We start from the raw sequence: 21,793 nt of genomic DNA on the forward strand, positions 1-21,793 counted from the left end.
TATGCAACAGCAACACAGGCAAAGGTTAAGAAGGAAAGAACACAGCCTTGGGTGTCCAGAGTCAGGTTTAAAGAGTCCAGAGACTGAGGCTGTGGCCTTGCCAGGGCACCAGTGTGGGAGATGGAGGTGCGAAGAGAGGACTGAAGAACTGCAAGTAACCGAGGAATCCAGACTTAGAGGAACCTTTAGGGCATTCAGACGAGGCGTTCAAAGGAAACTCTCTCTGAATGCGTTTCAGGGTTGTTTGGCTCCTGCGTCAGTAATTTTGGGCTTCAAGTTTTAAAAAATCTGACAAAAGTGTAGATTAAACAAGATGGGTATGTACTTTCCTCTCAAACGACCTAAAGTTGGAAACTTCCAGAGCCGATCTGCAGCACCACAACGTCAAGGATGACGCTTATTCCTTGGCCTGCAGTTTTCCTCTTCAGGACTGCCTCACCGGTGGGGTTTCTGCAACTCCAGCCTTCACACAGGTAGGAAGAGGGAGGAAGCGGGGAAGAACCAAATAAATGCTTATCAAGAGTCAGTCAGTCCGCTTTAAAGGCTATTCTCTGTAAGAATCCCCACTGTGATCCCTACTTATATCTTTTAACCCAGTCTGTTTTACTTGACCAGTCCTAACTAAAAGAGAGACTGTAGAAATAGGAGTTTTTTAAGCTTGGTATTCAGTTGTTTTTTAAATAAAATTGGGTTTTATTAGTAAGATAAAAGGAAATTATGGATATTAAACACAATAATCAGGCTCTACCACAAACCCCAACCATATGACAGAAAAATTATTTCTAATTCCCAGTTATGTGTTGAGTGAAGCTCTGAGGTGTTCTCTAGATGTCCTTTCTCTGATTCTGAGGAAGAACAAGACAGTTTGCAGACAGCTGTTTCCAAAAACAAGTCAGAACTAAGTCAGTTTAAGGACAGATAACAATGCTATTTAAAAGAGATGCCTGTGAGAAGGCCTGGAGGAAGTATTAAAACATCATAGTGATTACAGTGGTGGGTAACGTGATGGGATTATTACTTTCCCAGTTTTCTGTTATGCATTTGTTGTATTTTCCACTTTTTTAAAAAGAAAAATAGAGGATTTTCTGTTGAGTTCTTTTTTTTACTGTTTTGATACTTCTTTTAGAGGGAAGGTGTTTGGGCCAGCCTGCTTAAAGTAAAACATATGTCCAACGTGCAAACTAAGCCAAAAGGCCACAAAAATGTGTTTCAGAAACCAGACCAGGGCATTTGAGATTGCCTTTGCATAAACATTTTGTGTGTGTGTGCCCTTGCATAAACATGTTGTGTGTGTGTGTTATATTGACTCCATGTCATCTGTAAAGATGCCGTAAAGAGCTGGCAAAAGCCCCCAGGAAGGAAAGTTAGAAAATGAGAGAGCTGCCCTAGGAGAGTAACTGAAGAGCAGGCAACAGCCAGAGGCCTGTTGGAAGGGGGACCTGGGTTCTAGGTCTTTCCTCAACCCTGCCTTTAACTGGTGGCAGGATCCTAGGAAAATTAACCCATCTTGTCCTGGTTTTCTTACCTAGAAAATGAGAGAATAGGACAAGATGATCATTAAAATTGTTTTTTTACTCCTAAATAGTTTTATTTTATGTTATTGTGCAACCGAGAGAGAAAACAGAACTATTTTGCAAGGTAAGGGTAAGGAGGAATGAAAGTAAGCAAGTAGTCTTCACATGGGAACAGGTTTAGCATGCAGACTGCAATTCCAGCACTAGGAGGGGTTCCCCAGGTGTACCTTGTTGTAGCCATCCAATTAAAATTCCTGAAAAAAGGAATTACTTTTGTAATCTAAGCCAATAAAATGGACTAATTCCTTGAGAAAAATTTTAACACAATTATTTTTTTTAAACAGCATTAATTCCACAATTCTCTTAACCTTGCCATACAGTTTTTTTTAATATCTCTTCTTTCAAACTCCCAGTCCTTTTCTCTTGAAAGCTCCACAGGTCTTCCTGTCTTAAATTTAGAAGCATCCAGGGGTCAGTTTATATTACTTTGTGGATGATTTTTAATTAAAAAAAAAGTATGTACTTTTAATTGGAAAATTTAGGGTATGCATCTGTGTCTGTTTGTGTACGTATATGCAAGGGATTGCTATGGCTCTTCTGAAAGAGTGTCCTGGAAAATCTTATAATCTAATATACTGCTCTAATGAGATTGTTTTTCTAATGCAAATGAGGCCCGGAATTCAGCAGAAGAAATGGAGCTTCTCTCCCTGCACTACCACACTAATTATACTTATTTTGTTAACACAGCTCTTCTTTGAGCAAAGTTTTGCTCCTTCTTCTTTCCACCAGTAACTTGGGGATCAGGACATAAAAGTCTGGTTCTTGGGTGGGTGGGAAAGTCAATGAGCCAAATGTTAAGGGAGAGAAATCAGAACAGTACATATTTAGCTGCAATTTAGTGGAAATTAAGGCTCTTCACCTTCACTGTGGCCTCAGTGCAGCCTCCGCTCCTTGGTCCCTGTGAGCCTTCATGATTACTTGGATCAACATGGGAATTCTAAAGCCTCTGTACTAAGTCCCTGCTTTCATTTCCTTGGCACTGATATTCTATGAAACTCCTCTTTTAAAATCGCCCTTCACTGTGACAGAGAAAACCCTTTCCAACCGTGTTCCCTAATCCTACCTTCCAGATCCAGAGAAAGAGGTGCCTCTCCATTTAATGTCTGGGGCCTTCCCTGGTGGTCCAGTGGTTAAGACTTTGCCTTCCAATGCAGGGAGTGCAGGTTCAGTCCCTCATGGGGGAACTAAGATCCCACAGTCCTTGGAGCCAAAACACCAAAACATAAAACAGAACAATATTGTAACAAATTAAAAAAATTTGAGTGGACTTTAAAAATGGTCCATGTCAAAAAAAAAAAAAAAATCTTAAAAATGTTAATGTCTGTAATGTATACTCCTCCAGAGTTCCCAGAGACCATACCTTTGGGTAGATCTGAAGGAGCTGGGCTATCCAGCTCTCGTTAAGCCCAGACTTGGCACATTATTGAAGACTACAAAAGCCTGAGGCAGAAAAGTCTAAAGGGCAGTGTAGGTCTTCATTAAAAATTCTCAAAGACGTGGAGAAGGGATATGCAAAACTTCCTTAAAATATTTTGTAAACTTCTCACCTTTCTGAATCCCACTTCCTTCTTACCTGCCTCTCTGTTTACTTACCCAATCTTTCCCTCTGGGAGTCAGCTTCATCTTCTAAGTCATTTGGCTTCCGTCAGCTTTTCCTTCTCCCCTCCTGACCACATGGCACAATTAAGGCTCAAAAATTAGCTGTCCAAGAAAATGTTCTTTCTCTTTAGAGCTCATCATTCAACATTACAGAATAGAGATAAGAATCATACCCTCATACAGTTCTTGCAAAAATTAAGTGAGATAATATATCTCACTAAGTTCTTAGAATAGTAACTATGTTGTAAATTCTGCACACATTTTAGTTCCTGTTATTACTAGCTGTATTTTCCTGGCACATTACATTTATTTTTTTTTCCTTTTCTAGCAATTCCCCATTTGCTCCTGTTCTCCATCCTAAACTATCTATACTGACCATTTCTGACTTTTTTAAAAATGATAAGTTTTTTGAAATATAAATTATCCACTTTCACTTTCAAAGTGCCTATTACTCCTCAAGTCCTTGATTTCTAGAAGGTCATAAGAGGAAAAATACCATGAAAAGAACTTTCCTTCATAGCATGGACAGTCATGGAGGTACACCAAGTGGACCTCCCATCGAGTTTGCTCTGCAGTTTTAAAGAGTATAGCTGACTGTCTTCTTTCAGTACCTCCAGGATCTGCCCCAGCTTTCTAGCCAGGCCACATGCCTTATATACAGGCACCTGCCTTACAGAAGTGTTTGTCATACTTATACCTGCCTTATAGAGGTGGTAGTTCCTCCCTCCCATCACCCTCTGGTACTATCAGGCCAAGAGGAGTGGGCTTGAGTGGAGTTTGAGAAGAGAGGAAGAAAATTTTGGCAGAAGGTGGGGAAAGGCATGCATGTGGACATGGACTGTGGTTTGGAGCAGAAATGTATAAATTGTGTTCAGGGAATAGTAAGGTTGTTACAATGAAGCGAAATGTATGGAACAGAGCAATGAAATAGGGGGGTATGGAATACTATAATCAGTGATGAATGATGACTAGCCTGGAGGTAATTGGTCAAGAGCTTAAGGCAAATGTAAAATTGTCTAGATTTAATGCACAGAGCAAGAGTATGTAATTCAGGCTTATAATTATTAATAATGATGATTGGTCTTGTTTTTGGAGGGCTTACTATGTCTGAGTTATTGTGCAAGAACCTCCTAAATGGTCTCCCTGAATTTCTTCTTGTTCTGCTAATTCTTATGTCAACAGAGCAGCCACCGTAATTTTTAAAAACTGCAGATCTGATCATGTTGTTGACTCCTCCCTCATCCTTCTTAAAATTCTTACTAGTTTCTCTTCATTCTGAGAAAGACCAAAATCCTTTCCACGGATGACTAGGTCCTGCCCAATCTGGCTCCAGCCTTTTCAGCTTCAAATCTTATTCTCTTTTGGTTCCCTAACCCAAGTCCTGCCCTCTCCTGGCAGAGTGCTTTCACAGATGCTCTTGCTTATCCTAGACAGCTCCTGCCAGTACCTCTTGGTCTGGTTAATGCGGCTTTATCCTCTACATCTCCATGTAAAGGACACGTTGCCAGGGAAGTCTAAGCTAGGTTCTGCATTAATCTCTCTTGGAATTTTCCTTCATAGCACGGACAGCCATGGAGTTACACCAAATGGATCTCCTGTTAAGAATTTGCTGTGCAGTTGTAAAGAGTATAGCTGACTGACTGTCGTCTTTCATTGCATCCAGGACCTGCCCCAGCTTTCTAGCCAGGCCACATTCTTCCAGGTAGCCCCAATCTAATGACTAGACATAGTGTGTAGTCCTAGTGCCTGGTCATTCTTTTTTTTAATTTTATTTTATTTATTTATTTATTTTTTTATGGTCATTCTTGTCCAACATGGAATTCCTCTAATGGGCAACCTTTGTTCCTAGGTCCCTCTCTATGTGGCTGAGCCTTTGAGAGATCTGCATTGCAGTCTGAGACTCTTCTGCCCAATTCTGCTTCCTCTGCCCTTAACATTCCCCCCCTCCACCAAATCTCTTATGCTTATAATTCTCTTTGTAGCTGTTCCCTGGAGGACCCAAATGACACATAGCACTTAGAGCTTTTTAAACTGATATATTTATTTGTATGATATCTCATGTTTGCACCACACTGAAAAATTCGTGAGGGGAAGGTCCAGTTTTGCACTCAAAATTGTATGCTTAGTTATCTTCCAGAGTACAAATAGGCATTTAAAAGCTATTTATGACAAGAAAGTAAAGCATTTTTACATGCATTATTATCTCACTAATCCTTTGAGAGTGGTTCTATTTTTGTGACATTTTGAAGATGAGGAAACTAAATGAGAGATTAGCCCAAATTTGGATCCAGGTGTGTCTGATGTCAAACATCTTCTGAACTGCTGCTTAATTCCTTTTTGCTCAGGTGAAAATGAGGATCAAAATAATTATTCAACTAGGGCCCTTGGGTTTTTACCTTGCAGGGTCCTTGATCCATCAAATATTGTAAGCTTGATTTGAAATCTATCTTGCCAAATTAATCTTTGTATTTCTAACAGTGATTGACACTGAGAAGTACTCACTCCATGTGCAGCAAACTGGATGGGCAGCGGAGGGCAGGGATGATGCTTAAAGATGATTCTTGCCAATGTCCAGGACTCTGGAGCACAATCTTCTTTGACCGCCATTCTTGTCCCCCCAGGCAGTGTCCCCTGCAAAGTTTCCATTAAAGCTTCAAAGAGAAAATAGTGCACCTGAGAACCAATCAATTCTTTGTTGCCTTCAGAGTCATGATGTACTTAACGCAGCTAAGAATAAATGATTACGGCAGAGCCTGGGAGGAATCTTTGAGAAAAATTTAGCCAATTTATTTCACAGGGGGAAGAAATCGAGACCCGGATAAACTTTGCTTTAGAGAGAGTCATGCAACCCCCTATTGCTGGGATGTGGCCCAGGGAGAGAGGGATGGAATGAAAATGGGGTTCTAGAATAGCAGTACTGTGCAAGAATCGGTATTTCCTAGACAAGCCTGACTTGTGAAAATAAGATATACTCACTGGCAAGAGAAGTGTAATTGCTTGACTGTAGATTACCTAATGTAGTTTGGATCTTATCATTGCAAAGTCTGAGCGAATCTGAGTTCTCCTGCACTGCTTCCTCACATCTTTAATTGTTCTGGCCTAGAGCAATCACTGCTTTCTTTCAAGGAGCTCTTGCCACTGTGCTGACATTGAGTGTCTCTTTGTGAAGATTTGTGCCTTTCTGGTGTTGTTTTCATCTTTTAAATTAAAAAGGAGGCAAAAATAGATCCTGCCAAAGGTCACACCACCTCAATGTTAGGACCAGTCTCTCTCCATTTACAAAGGGATGCTCAGCCTAGGAGGGATGGACCAGGTAGCCCTGGTTCTCTTCCAGCTGCTGGTCCTCTCTGGTGCCTGTCAGCCTGCCAGAGCCGGTGCCGCAACTCTTAGTGCCCATCATTATCCTGGTTGGCAAGGAGGCCCTGCTGGGTTTGGAGAGGGTCAGGGCACAGGGCCAGCCAAGATGAGAGGCCACAGAGAAGAAGTGAGGAAAAAAGTCCTGGGGAAATGCATCAAAACAATGCTGAGAACACAACTCTGGCTATAGACTAAGGATTGGCAAGAAAGTGAAATAGCCCTGTTCAAGGTCAGAGCAGTGAGGACATTCTCAAGTTGGAAACTGAAATCAATTCTCCTTTCCTTTCAGCCTGGCAGCTGAATCTGGTGGGTGCCTAGGAAGCTAGAACACTAAGAGACAGCCCTGGCAGCTGCATGAGAAAAAGGTGAAAGGGCCCACAGACACAGGGCCGGGGCCAGACAGGAGCCATCCTTTGACTCTTGTCATGGATCCCTTGCTAATAAAGGCAGAGCCACTCCATGGCCCATGAAGGGCATTGTGGGAGTATCTATTCTTATGGGCTCTCATTTTCATCACAATCGGTTTTCCATATGTTTGTTTTTAAAATAAAGGAATCATATGTCCTTGTAGCTAAGACCATTTTTTGATGAGAGTGGGGGTGGGAAGAGGCTCTTCTTCTACTGTGAGTTTTAAAATTCAGGACAGGAAAGCTGCTGCCCTTCTTACCAGAATCAGTTCTTGCCAAGACAGGTTCAAATGTTTTGGATCAATGGAGCAAGAGGAAGGAGGTGGGGGGAATATAGAAAAATAGAGCTCCTTTTCTCTCTTCTGCTTCACTGCTTGATGGGTACATAAAGGTGAATGTTTAGGAGTTGAGAAGGAGGCAAGGGAAAATAGTGTCCAGAGGAAGAAAAAGTATTAGAGAAAGAATTTTTAAAGAAAGAATAAAATCCATAGTTTGAAATTTTTAGCAGGAAAGACACATTTTTCACACAGATGCAATTTACGTAGATCTGTAAATGAGCAAATAAATCGAGAATGGAAAGGGGAAAACAATGCAATGGCCAGAACACGGTCTGCTGGAGGCAGGTCTACTAGCTGCTGTGATAGACAAGAAAGAGAAAAGATGTGTTTGGAGTGAATTTTCACATTTCAATTCAGCATATACTGAGCACCTAAATTAGGTGCCAGGCATTGTGCTGGATACTGGGTATTCAGAAGCCTCCATGATAAGAGTTATACCACTAAGGAACTCAGATTCTGGGAGAGAAGAGAGATCTGTTCACAGACAATCTCAAAACAAGGCATAATGTGACAGATTCAGTCGAGGTACAAGCTACATGCTACAGAAGACAGATGAGTCTGACATGAATTCCATCTAGCAGAGCACAGGAACCATCACAGAGGAAGTAACATTTGATCTAGAATGTGAAAGGTGAGGGTTTTTTTCCCCCTTTTCACTGTGCTTTGATGTTTTCCTTATATGGAAAGGTAAATTTATTAGCTTAAGAAAATTAAATCTCTCCATTTTGCATTCTAACAACGTCAGGGACAGCATGTGAGATGACTCGTTGGATATGTTATTGTTAACTGAAAAAGTACGTGCTGCCTAAAAGTTGAGAGTTATGTTTTATTCCATGAAAATTTTTAGGACTTAAGCCTGAGAGGCAGCATCTCAAGTAACCTGAGAGACCTTCTTTGAGGATGGGGGACAGGGGGGAGAGCCAGGTTACATACAAATTTTGCAACAAAGAGCAGGAAGGTTGAATGTCAAAAGTTTTGTTTGTTTTTTTTTTTTTGTAAATTAAGGAAAACCAGATACCCCAAGTTAAGAAATTTAGAGCTTTTCTATGTATGGGAGGATGCAAGAGACCTCCCACAGAAGTCATTCCTTCGATAATACACCTCAGCTATGTAGGGCCAGTATCCTGTGTTTTTCACATCCTCAGCTTCCTCAGGGTTCATCATAGGGAGTGGCTGCAGTTTGATGGCTGCTAAATGTCACATATTGATTCCTTCCCGAGTACCCTCAGTTCTCACCAGCTCACCTTCTGATGGTGGCTGCAATTGTTGATGATTGTGACATCCTTTGTTTACTGATATGGCAAGAAATATTCCATTTCTCATTACCTATCAGAGGTGAGGTCCAGACACAGTTGCTCCAATAGCCATGGAAAGGATCTTATGGAAACAAGAGAATTCAGAGTCTAGAGAACCCAACTAGCTACAATGAGTAGAAACTTCTCCAGGGTAAAGGGCAACTCATTATTTAAGAAAAGTAATTTTGCCCCTCCCTCAATAATATGCAACTATTGCATTCTTATTATTATACCTCAGATCATATTTATAATCTATTATTTTTACATGTGAAATTACTTTAAGGACATAGCAAGTATTTAAAGTTAGAGATTGGACTGCTTCACTCAGATGTTTTAACCAGGGTCTGCAAACTTTTTCTTTAAAGATCCAAATAGCAAATATTTTCAGCTTTGCAGGCCACGTGGTCTCTGTTGCAACTACCAGTTTCTACCTTTACAAGCATGAAAATAACCATAGGTGCTATATAAATGAATGAGCATGACTGCTTTCTAATAAAACTTTATTTACAAAAACAGTGAGCTGGATTTAGTCCTGCTGGTGCTGCTAAGTCACTTCAGTCCTGTCCGACTCTGTGTGACCCCATAGACAGCAGCCCACTAGGCTCCTCTGTCCCTGGGATTCTCCAGGCAAGAGTACTGGAGTGGGGTGCCATTGGCCATAGTTTATTGACCTCTGCTTTTAACCATCCGGAGAAGGCAATGGCACCCCACTCCAGTACTCTTGCCTGGAGAATCCCATGGACAGAGGAGCCTGGTAAACTACAGTCCATGGGGTCGCTAAGAGTCAGACACAACTGAGCGACTTCACTTTCACTTTTCACTTTCATGCATTGGAGAAGGACATGGCAGCCCACTCCAGTATTCTTGCCTGAAGAATCCCAGGGACGGGGGAGCCTGGTGGGCTGCTGTCTATGGGGTTGCACAGAGTCGGACACGACTGACGTGACTTAGCAGCAGCAGCATTTAACCATCAGTTTAATCAACTCTCCTCAGACTCTCCCACTTCTATAGCATGAAGGGCAGAGCAGATATCAATTAAGAGCATAGCCCTCCTTTCCAGCCCCTCATCAGTATTTTCTGAAGAATAATTTCCTTTTGTATTTTAAAATCAAAGCATTCTATTCTACCTTCTAACCGAAATTTCCACCTCCATTTTTTCTACCTCTAGCCAGTCATGTCTTAATAGCTACATGGATTAATCTTCTCATGCCTAGCAACAGCTGTGGCTAAGCTGCTCTGGAAACAGAATTTCGAGCTCTATCCTGCACTGTGGCATAGATTGCCAGTTGTTAGCCTCAATGTTTATTCTTCTTTCCCTAGTAATATAACCCTCAATATTACTTAGGCATATAGCCACCCAGAATGCAGACACTTTCCAGTTTCCTTGTAGCTGACCATGACAAGGTGATTAGGATCTTGCTAATGTGAGGTGAAAAGAAATATTGTGCAGCACCTTTCAGGAAACCATTTTAAAAAGCAGTTGATGGGTGTCTTCTGCCTGTCTTCATCCTTTCTCCATTATTCCACCTGGAAAATTGACATGATGACCAAACTCTAGCTCTTCTCTTTGTCCAAGAGGGCAGAGACTTTATCACAGAATGTCAAAGCAGTGATGTGGAAAAGGTGTTAATAGTTGAAGACTGTAGATTCTCATAGCAGCCCCAGGCCACCTTACTTTGACCTGATCCAGAAATAAACTTTTGCCTTGTTTAAGTCACTTGCAGCCATACCTAACTGTGATTAATACCTTGCTTTAAATTTTTAAATAAGGAAAATTTTTTTGAAATGAAGATTGAGATGAGTTTCACTGTAGGTCTTAAAATGACTATTTTTTAAAAGCAATAAAGTTTTTAGTCTTAAATCATTGAATATTTATGATTGTCAAATGCAGAAGAGAGCACAGGTATCTCTTTGAATTTATTGGAAGTTTATATGATAGCTTGTAAATGTTTTGCTTCTTATGAATTCAAATAACAAAGAGAGGCAATGGAGAAACATTTACTAATATCCTGGAATCTGGAGCCTGTTTGTTCTCTCAACAACACTGTTAAAGCAACGGGGCAAAGGTTATGCTGCTGCTGCTGCTGCTGCTGCTGCTGCTGCTGCTGCTGCTGCTGCTAAGTCGCTTCAGTCCTGTCCGACCCCATAGACGGCAGTCCATCAGGCTCCCCCGTCCCTGGGATTCTCAGGCAAGCACACTGGAGTGGGTTGCCATTTCCTTCTCCAGTGCATAAAAGTGAGAAGTGAAAGTGAAGTCACTCAGTCGTGTCCGACTCTTAGAGACCCCATGGAGAGCCTACCAGTCTCTTCCATCCATGGGATTTTCCAGGCAAGAGTACTGGAGTGGGGTGCCATCCCCTTCTCCTATGCTACTGATATATAACCAGGTTAAATGGACACCATCAGAGTGCTGAACTGAGCAAGTACCTCTTAGAAGAGCTAAGGGTATACATCTTCTACAGTTCCTTGTTCCTACTTGCACTCCAGGCTTGCAAACTGCAGCAAGGTCTGCCCTCCCACCTAAGCTTGCACTCTAAGGCCAATTTTGTTGGAGGAGGTAATCAAGAGATTGTGCCCACCTGAGAGCTGGACCTGTGCATCAGAAGCTCCTCACTCCCTCCCCTGTCCTTGGAATGTTGGTTCTGCCCACCATTCCCACAGTGGGAGCTTTTCCAAGGACGCAGCCTTGAAAGAGTAATGTCTTGTTGAGCCATCTGGATTGGATACATGACTAACCAGGTTAAAACCTCTATATGAACTTTCAGATCCTGGCCAGAGAGGTAGGAGAGCATGGAAATCTACTTGTTTTGTGGCTATTCAAGGTAAGTCTCATGAGTAAGTGCCCTTGCTTATTGAAACTGCCATTTATCGATCTGGAATGTGTCGACTAAAACAATAGTCACAACCTAGAAATTGAGAATTATGTTTTATGTGGTGGAAATTCTTAGGACTTCAAGCCCAGGAGACAGCATCTCAAGTGATCCTGAGAGAACTTTTCAGAGGAGGCTGTGGGCTGTGGGGAGGAGTCAGGTTATATAGAAGTTTGCAGCAAGAATATCAAAAGATTATTGTTAATTAAGGAAAACCAGATATCTCAAGGAACTTAGCACTCTTCTATGTATGGGAAGATACAAGCCTCTAGGCTCACTAAAATTATTTCTTTTATATGCACCTCAGCTCTCTGGGGGCCAGCACCATGCTTCTTGATTTTTTTTTTTTTTACATTCTTAGTTCCTTGTATGGAGTGACAGCAGCCCAGCCTACAACTGTTGGATCACAAGTATTGTCTCCCTTTTGGGTGCACTTCAGGCTCAGAAATTCACATTTGGAGGCCCCAAATCGCTGATGGCTTTGACATCCTTGTTTACTGATAAGGCAGGAAATACTTCATTTCACAAAATGATCTACCTGTTTCTTTGGTCTCTCTTTGCTCTTCCTGATCAGGTGCCACTTTGAGAACCAACACAGCTTCTTGTGAGATAGAAGTATATAAAATAGGACCAGGAAACCCCATAGCTGTCAGCTGATTCTCTCAACTGTTTGGAGAAAAGCTTATATTTTGCTCACCAAGCAGACTGCCTGAGTTTTGATTCTGCTGTAGGAGTTTGCTATGCACAGAAGCCCCACAGAGCAGTCCTTTTCTGCAATTCTCCGATGCTGGACAGTGTAATTTGTCTTTTCCTTCTTTGCACTCAGTATGGATGTTCCCTGACATGTTGATTTGTAAGACACAGGACAGAGGCAAGAAGGTTACAATGGCTCTACAAGGTTATACACAGGCCCTGTTTTTCTTTGTCTGCCACTAGCTGGGCAATCTGGAAAAAAGATTGCCTCTTTCCTGCTGTGCTTTACTTGAGAAAATGAAAAGTAATAAACCCCTCTTCTTTATTTTTATTCCTCATAAATGCTCTAACGCAGGGACCATCAGGTTCCTGAAAGATTTATCTTTTAGGGGCTCAAGGTATCCCAGTCCATGGCTTATAATTCCAGCCTTTCCTCCGTAAACCGTACACTTCCTCCTTTTCATACACAGATGGGGAGATGCTACTGTTCCTCACCCTGATTGTAGGCCACAGTCAGTGCTACACTTTCCTCGGGACTAGTATTTGACACCCCAATGCTGGTAACAATTTCAGGTTTAGTTCTTTCACTTGTGAGGAACCAGAGATAAACGAGGGGACTGGCCATTCTAAGGATATACTTGGGCTGTCAGTGAGGCTAGAAATCTGGTTGGAGTCAAAGCAGATCTGGAGACAGGCTGCTTTCTCCGGTTCTCTCAAAGACATCTGGCTTCCCTACGTGACTTTCTTTTTGCTCTCTGGATTGGCTTTGTCTTCATTCATTCACCAAATACTTATCACTTACCATATGCTGGGTACTGCTCTAGGCAGCAAGAATACAGCAGTGAGCAAAACAGACAGAACTGTGGAGTTCAGACTTGAATGGAAAAAGACAGGAAAAAAACACAGGTAAATGAGTAATGTCAAGTAGCAATACATACTATGAAGAAAAATAAATCCAGATAAGAAGATAGAGAGTAGCAGGGTGCTATGTTATAATAGATAGGATAGTTAGACAAAGCCTTTCTCAGAGGTAAAATTTGAGCACAGATCCAAATGAATTGAGAGAAGGAGCCAAGTAGGGGAGGGTGTTCCTGCAGAGGAAATGGCAGGTATGAAGATCCTAAGGCAAGAATGTGCTTGGCCAGCGAAAGGATCAGCATGGATATTAGCTGTGGCTAGGTTGCTGAGAGCAGGGGGAAATTTCACAAATAACAGGGTTGGAAAGAGGTATCCTGGAGCCAGATTATGTCGAGCCCCATGCTGCTGCTGCTGCTGCTGCTAAGTTGCTTCTGTTGTGTCCGACTCTGTGCGACCCCATAGACGGCAGCCCACCAGGTTCCCGTCCCTGGATTCTCCAGGCAAGAATACTGGAGTGGGTTGCCATTGCCTTCTCTGGTCGGGCCCTGTAGGGCATGGTATAAACAGTCGTGATCTGATTTACAATTTACAAGTGTTATGTGGAGACTAGACTGTAGGGTAGCAGGAGTGAAAGCAGAGAAGCCAGTCAGGAGGTGAATATAGTAATCCAAAGAGAGATGATGACAGCTCAAACCTGCTACTGCTGAAAAGGTAGGAATAAATTTTGAAGAATTTGCTTGTCCATTGGATATTGCCTATGAGGGGGAAAATGAAACAAAGTTGACTTAAATATTTTTTTTTGCCTTAGAAACTGGGTGATGTTATTTTCTGAGAAGGAAAACAATGAAAGAAGAATAGGTTTGAGTAGGAATACCAAGATTTTGATTATGGTAAACTTTTTTTTCTTATATTGGTGAGTTTATTTTAATCTCTGAAAGCATCTGTCAATTTTCAATGTCATTTCTACAGCATACAAAGATAGTAAATTTGAGTAGGTCAGTTGAGATACTTGGGGCACAGTGGCAAATATAATCTGGAGTTAGAGAAGTTATAATTTTCATGATCTTTAACAAGTTTAGTAATTTAAAAAAGAATAAAATAAAAGGAAAGTACTTGACTCGCACTCACTTTGTGTCAGGCACTGTTCTAAGTGCTTTATAGTCTACTAACGCAATCCTCAAAATAACCCATGAGGAAATAGGCATAGAGAGATTTCTGACTTGCCCTGGATCACGCGACGGAGCTGGTGTGGAGCTGGTGTAGAAGCCTATGTAGCTGGTTCCAGAGACAGTGCTCTTGGCCATGTTGCTCTACTACCTCATGCGGTTTTGTCCTTTAATCTATTGATATGGTGCATTATACACTGATTTTCATATGTCAAACTACCTATACATTCCTGGGATAGATCCCATTTAGTTGTGATGTATGATTCTGCTTTCTGGTATTTTGTTGAAGAATTTTTCTTCTGTATTCGTAATGGGTATTAGTCTCTATTTTTCTTTCTTGAGTTTTTTTTTTTTTTGGTCTCCTTTTGATATTGTTGGCCTCATAGAATCAGTTGGGAGATATTTCCCCCTGTTCTATTATTTGGGAGAATTTATGAAGTGTTGGAAAGCTGGGCCTTTCTTTTGGGAAATTTGTCAATTATTAATTCAATTTCTTCACTTGTTAAAGGTCTGTTCAGATTTTCTTGGTGTTTCCCTGGTGGCTCAGAAGGTCTTTCTTTCTTTCAGATCTTCTACTTCTTAAATCAATTTTGGTAGCTCATGTCTTTGTAGGAATTTGTCCATTTGCATCTGTAATGTGTATTTTACTGGCATACAATTGTTCATAGTGTTCCCTTATAATCCTTTTTATTTCTATAAAGTCAGTAGGAATGCTCCCTCTTTTATTCCCTATTTTAGAAATGTAGATACTTTCTCTTTTTTCTTGATAAATTTTACCAAAACTTGCCAATTTGTTGAATTTTTCAAAGAATCAACTTCTGATTTTATGTATTTTCCTATTATACATTTCACTTATTTCTTCTCTGATATTATTTCTTCCTTCTACTCGCTTTAGGCTGAGTTTTTTAGATTCTTAAGATAGAAGTTTAGGTTATTGATTTGTGATCATTTATCTTCCCCCCCCCCCACTTTATTAAGGTATAACTGAAAAATAATTGTATTATACTTAAAGTATACAATGAGATGATTTGATACAAGTGTGTATACAATGTCAAATAATTCACCCTATAATGTTAATTAACACATTCATCACCTCATGTGCTTAATTTTTTTGGTGAGAACACTTGAGTTCTACTCTTAGCAAATTTCAATTATATAATGCAGTATTAATTGTAATCACTACATTATGTATTAGATTCTCAGAATTTATTCATCTTACAGATTAAAATTTATACCCATTTACCATCTTTCCCCATTTCTTCGACCCCAAGCCCCTGGCAACATTCACTCTACTGTCTGTTTCTATGAGTTAAACTTTTTTTTTAAAAAAAAGACTCTGCGTATTATGATAGCATGCAGTATTTGTCTTTATCTGTCAAACTCATTTATTATAATGCCCTCCAGGTTAATTCATGTTATTGCAAATGTCAGTATTTTCTTTTTTGGGTCTGAATAAAATTCTATTGTGTGTGTGCATATATATATTCACCACATTTTTGTTTTAATCCATTCATCCATTGATGGGCACTTGGGTTGTTTCCATACCTTGACTCTGGAGGATAATGCTGCAGTGAACAGAGAGTGCAGATATTTCTTCGGTATTCTATTTTCATTTCCTTTGAATATATACCCAGCAGTGGGGTTGGTGAATCATATGGTAGTTCTATTTTTAATTTTGTGAAGAACCACCATACTGAATTTCCAGGTTTTCTAACACCATTTATTGAAGAGATTATTCTCTCACCATTGTATGTTCCTGACATCTTTGTTGAAAATTGATACTATATATGCAAGGGTTTATTTATGGGCTCCCCAGTCTATTCTGTTAGTCTATGTTTCTGTTTCTATGCCAATACCATACTATTTTGGTTACTATGGCTTTGTAATGTAGTTTGAAATCAGGAATTGGCTATTTGGAGCTTTTTGTGATTCAATAGGCATTTTAGAGTCCAAGAAGCCTGACCTTCAGGCAGTGTCTAGGGAAGTCAGGACATTAGACATGCACTTTAGGCTGTATCAGATAAACTGGGAACATTGTTTTCTTTGCTACTAATTCTGCTGAACCAGAGGGAATAGTTTCTGGGAGTGCTTATGAACCAAATAGAGTCACCTCTTTGTTTTGTGTGGTTCTGGGGAACTTGTGAATGCTAAGCCCTGATAGCTCTCAGAGCTAAGTGGTTTGAGAACCGTTCCCTTGGGTGGCCACTGTAAAAGTTAGGGTCCTAGATGTGTGGACCAGATTCTCTCAGGGAGAAGCTGGAGGTTTGGTTTTACCACTGGAGTGAGCCAGAGGGTTACAGCAGGAGCATGCCTATTCAGGCTCCTGGAAGGATTCTAGTCAGCTTCCATAGGCAGGCTGGTTAGAAGCCAGGACTTCAAGCAGCATCTGGTGAAACATGCAGTCAGACCCCTTCCAAGAAAAAAATGGGAGATAGGTGTTTTGCTTGTGTGCCTGTTTTAAAACTCCTTTTAAAAACACTAATATAACTCCATGGGACTTGTGAATACCAAGCATTGTTGGCAATCAGAGCTAGGTGACTTAAAGGCCCATTTCTCAGATAGTACTCAAAAATTGAGGTGCTAGATATGGACATGCTTTTTCCAGGTAGAAGCTGGAAACTTAGTTGTGTTGGACTATGCAAGAGGGAAAATGTGGGTAAGTGTTTACTAGCCCACCAATTCTTTTGGGTGCCTGGGAGGATTCCAGTAATCACCTAGACATACATGTACTGATTAAAAGTTAGCCTCTCAGGCACCAGTTACTAAGGTTCACATTAAACCCTTTCTGGGGAGCAAACTGGGAGATGGGAAATTTTGCCTGCCCCTTCTGTACATATGGATGCAGGGAGAGCTCATATGCATGATGAAAAACTGCTTCTTTTGGAATTTCCTGGTGGTCCAGTGGTTGCGACTCTGTCGGTTTACTGCCAAGGATCCAGGTTCAGTCCCTGGTGGGGGAATTACAGTCCTGCAAACCATGTGGCATAGCCCCAAACAAAATAAAAATCCCAGCTTCTTTGTTTGCTAAAGTCCTGTAGGACTCATGGATGAATGCAAGCCAGATTGGTTATCAGAGCTAGGTGATTTGGGCACCTGTCCCCAGGTGCTGCTAGAACCTGCCTACTGCTACAGGAGACATAAGAGACAAGGGTTTGAGCCCTAGGTCCTGGGTCTGGAAGATCCCATGGAGGAGGAAATGGCAACCCTCTCTGGTATTCTTGCCTGAGAAATCCCATGGACAGAGGAGCCTGGCATGCTACAGTCCATGGAGTCAGAAAGAGTCAGACACACCTGAGGCAACTTAGCATGCACCTTGAAAGTAGTTGCTAGTTGGTGACAGAGGACACCCTTAGGTGGCAACTATAAAAGTTGGGGTGCTAGATGAAGAAACTTTGGGCAAGTTTCTTCCAGGAAGATCCTGGTGACTTGGTTTTACAGTTGGAGTGAGCCAGAGAGAGAAGGTAGGGAAGGTGCCCACTGCTTCTTTTGGGCTCTGGGCAGGATCCGTCAATACATAGATGTAGGCTTATTAGAAGCTGGACCCTCGGGTAGCAGCTGGTAATCAGATAGAAGAAGAAAAGAGTTATAATTTTAAAATACATTTATAATGTCTTTTATAATTACCTAGGTAATTAACTTTATTGGTTCTCTCTCTCTCTTTTTTTTAATGTGGATTTGAATTATTGTCTCATATCCTTGATTTTAGCCAGAAGGTCTTCTTTTAGTATTTCTTTTAAGGCAGATCTGTTAATGATACATTTTCTCTGTTTTTGTTTATCTGGGACTGTCTTAATTTCACTGGTTTTGAAAGAAAATTTTGCTAGGTGTAGCATTCTTGGTTGACTGTGACTTTCTTTTGCTACTTGGATTATATCAGCTCAGTGTCTTCTGGCCTCCATAGTTTCTGATAAGAAATTAGCTGTTAATTTTATTACAGCTCCCTTGTACATAATAAATTGCTTGTCTTACTGATTTTAAGATTCATTGTCTTTGGCTTCCAACATTTTTATTACAGTGTATTTCAGTATGAATCTCTTTTAAGTTTATCCTTTTTGGAAATTTTTGAGTATTGATTATGGATGTGCAGATTAATGTTTTTCATCAAATTTGGGAAGTTTCTGACAAATATTTCTTCAAATATTGTTTCTCACCTTCTCCTTCTCTCTCATTCCCTCTTTGCTCCTCCCCCTCTATATCCCCCCTCCATATCCCCCCTCCCCCTCTATATCCCTCCCTCCTCCTTGAAACTCCTGTTACGCCTATGTTGATATTTTTTATGTTCCGATGTTGATATTTTTGATGTTGATATTTTTTACAGCCTTCTGACACTTTATTTCTAGAAGCATATATACATTCTATTTTCTCTGCAAACTGGATAATCTTGACCTATCTTCAAGTTCATTGATTTTTTTCCTTCTGCCATCTCAAGTTAGCTGTTGAGCCATAGTACTAAATTTTTAATTTCGGTGTTGTACTTTTCACCTCTAGAATTTATATTTGCTTTTGAAAAAAATTATAATTTCTGTCTCTTGATGTTTCCTATTTTGTAAGACATTCTTATTTTCCTTTAGTTCTTTGAACATACTTATAATAGCTTATATAAAGTCTTTGCTTAGAAAGTCCAATGTTTGGGACAGTTTCTATAGATTGCTTTTTCTTGTTTCTTTGCATGTATCTTAATTCTTTATTAACTAGGCATTTAAAATAATATAATGTGTTAATTTTGGCCATTGATTGCCCCTCTTTCTCAGGGTTTGTTGTTTTCCCCCGTATTATTGTTATTGCTTCTTGTTTGTTTGGTAACTTTTGGCAGTCACAAACTGGCACTTGCCGTGGATGCTTGCCATCTGCCTCTACAAGGATTAAATCATGTGCCGCTGTACTTGCTGATCCTCAACACCCCCTGAAGGAGTTCAGTGTGGAAAACAGAAATGAGGCACTCTGTGCTTTCGGAAACTGGCAGAAGTCTTTAGATAGTTAGATATTCTCAGGAGCTGATTTTATGAGGCCAATTCTTATATCTCCTCATTTCTAGAAAAGCACTAAAGTCCTTCAGGGTGATGATTGTTTCTCTTCACTAGCAGAAACTTCATGAGACCAGCAGAAGCTTTCTACAAAAAATATGTGCTTTGTTGCATGCATTCCTGCTTTGCCAGAATCACATACATACTGTCTTTTCCCATTACCTCTTTGAAACAGTTTCTCAGAGCTGTCTGAAGTGCTGTCTCCTGAGCTTCAGTCCTCATAATGCCCCAAATAATATGTAACTCACAGTCTCATGTTGTGCATTTTTTCAAGTTGACACTTTTCTAAACTAATTCTGTCAATTCTGCATTATTTACTATGCTTCATCATTAAAGTCTCTGCTTTGTTATCTTAGTGGTCAACTAATGATTGCACAGTGATTTTCTTAAATGCTTTGAATTAATGTATCTCCTAGCCTTTGCAACGGAGAAGGCAATGGCAACCCACTCCAGTACTCTTGCCTGGAAAATCCAATGGACGGAGGAGCCTGCTAGGCTGCAGTCCACGGGGTCTAAGAGTCGGACACGACTGGGCGACTTCACTTTCACTTTTCACTTTCATGCGTTGGAGAAGGAAATGGCAACCCACTCCAGTGTTCTTGCCTGGAGAATCCCAGGGACGGGGGAGCCTGGTGGGCTGCCGTCTCTGGGGTCGCACAGAGTCAGACACGACTGAAGCGACTTAGCAGTAGCAGCAACCTTTGCAAGTGAGCTATGTGTGTGTATTGGGGCATACCTTCAACTCCCTGGCAGTTCACAACTCTGCTTTATCCCTCACTTCTTATTTATGTAGAACCTCAATGTCAGCCGAAATCAATATACTAGAACCTTCTCAGGCCTTTTCTGGGCATGCACAGAGCCTTGTGCATGTGTGTAGCTTTCTAGATTTTTAAGAATATGTTGCAGCTTTTCAAAGCCCCCTAAGGATATTTTATTCCCCAGCTTTTCTTCTTAGGTTTTTTGACAACCTCTTATTTGTCTTAGTAATTATCTTCCCTCCAGAAAGTTGTTTCATTAAACAATCACCATGAATTATTTTTGACAGATGCCCCAGGGTAAAGGCTATATATACTGAATGGGCTCTGGGCCAGATCAAATAAAGACCTGTGAGTTGGGGGTTCCAAGGAGATATCAAACAAGTACTACAATGATAATTCTCTCATATAGGAGTATTCCAAATCAATTTTGAATTTTTTTTACCATTGGCCATTAGGCTGATTTTCACAGCTACTGTGTTCACAAGGCTGTTAATATTGAAGTCTACTGAGGAACTGGGAAGAGGGAGTTGGGAATAGGGCAACTTAAAACTCATCATCCTTACCAAGATTTGTCCACTTTTCTTAAATAAATGCTTCTCAGATTGTAGTAAGTATGGTTAATTTCCAGAGTTCTGAAAAGTTGATTTCAAATATTCTCTTTGCTAGTGTTCTGTTTGCTTTTATGGAGGAATGGAATTTTACTCTATCATTTCTTATTCCACCATTCCAAAAGTGCTTCTCTTGAATATGTTAAATTTGAATTATTTATTAGCACAAGACAAGATTGCAAAACTAACAGCATGTAATCTAGAATCAGATTTGTTTGGTTCTGCTAATTTCTAGCTGTGATAACTTTTGCCTCACTTTCCTCTTCTATGAAGGGAGCATGTGTGTGTGTGCTAAGTCTCTTCAGTCGTCCAATCTGTGCAACTTTAGGGATTGTAGCCTACCAGGCTCTTTGGTCCATGGAATTCTCTAGGCAAGAATACTGTAGTGGGTTGCCATGCCCTTTTCCAGGGGATGTTCCCAACCCAGGGATTAAACCCATGTCTCTTACGTCTCCTGCGTTGGCAGGTGGGTTCTTTACCATTAGTGCTGCCTGGAGAGCCCAGGAGGGAGTATATTATTAGTAACTATCTTACAGAGTTGTTGAGATATTACAAGAATTAATTGCAAGTAAAGCATGTAGAATAGAGATTGACTGACTATGGCTTATAGACCAATCTTGCACACAATTTTGTTTTTCAAGGCCCCCATTATATCTACTACTGTGGGCAGGGTTCCCTTAGAAGAAATGGAGTAGCCATCATAGTCAACAAGAGTCTGAAATGCAGTACTTGGATGCAATCTGAAAAATGGCAGAATGATCTCTGTTTGTTTCCAGGGCAAACCGTTCAATATCACGGTAATCCAAGTCTGTGTCCCGACCAGTAACGCTGAAGAAGCTGAAGTTGAGCGGTTCTATGGAGACCTACAAGACCTTCTAGAACTAACATTCTAAGAAGATGTCCTTTTCATTATAGGGGAGTGGAATGAAAAAGTAGGAAGTCAAGAAACACCTGGAGTAACAGGCAAATTTGGCCTTCGAGTACAGAATGAAGTGGGGCAAAGGCTAATAGAGTTCTGCCAAGAGAACGCACTGGTCATAGCAAACACCCTCTTCCAACAACACAAGAGAAGACTCTACACAAGGACATAACCAGATGGTTATGAAATCAGATTGATTATATTCTTTGCAGCCAAAGATGGAGAAGCTCTATAAAGTCAGCAGAAACAATACTGGGAGCTGACTGTGGCTCAGATCATGAACTCCTTATTGCCAAATTCAGACTGAAACTGAAGAAAGTGGGGAAA

The 21,793-nt window shown here is 40.7% G+C and overlaps 1 protein-coding gene across 1 annotated transcript in view; it reads left to right on the forward strand.

The window, feature by feature from the left end:
- GTF2E1 (general transcription factor IIE subunit 1) overlaps positions 1-21,793 on the forward strand; it is a 97,896-nt gene that overhangs the window by 59,800 nt on the left and 16,303 nt on the right. The gene's annotated exons all lie outside the window — the stretch shown is intronic.

The sequence above is a fragment of the Ovis canadensis genome, chromosome 1, assembly GCF_042477335.2.
Source record: "Ovis canadensis isolate MfBH-ARS-UI-01 breed Bighorn chromosome 1, ARS-UI_OviCan_v2, whole genome shotgun sequence".
In the NCBI taxonomy this organism is placed as follows: domain Eukaryota; kingdom Metazoa; phylum Chordata; class Mammalia; order Artiodactyla; family Bovidae; genus Ovis; species Ovis canadensis.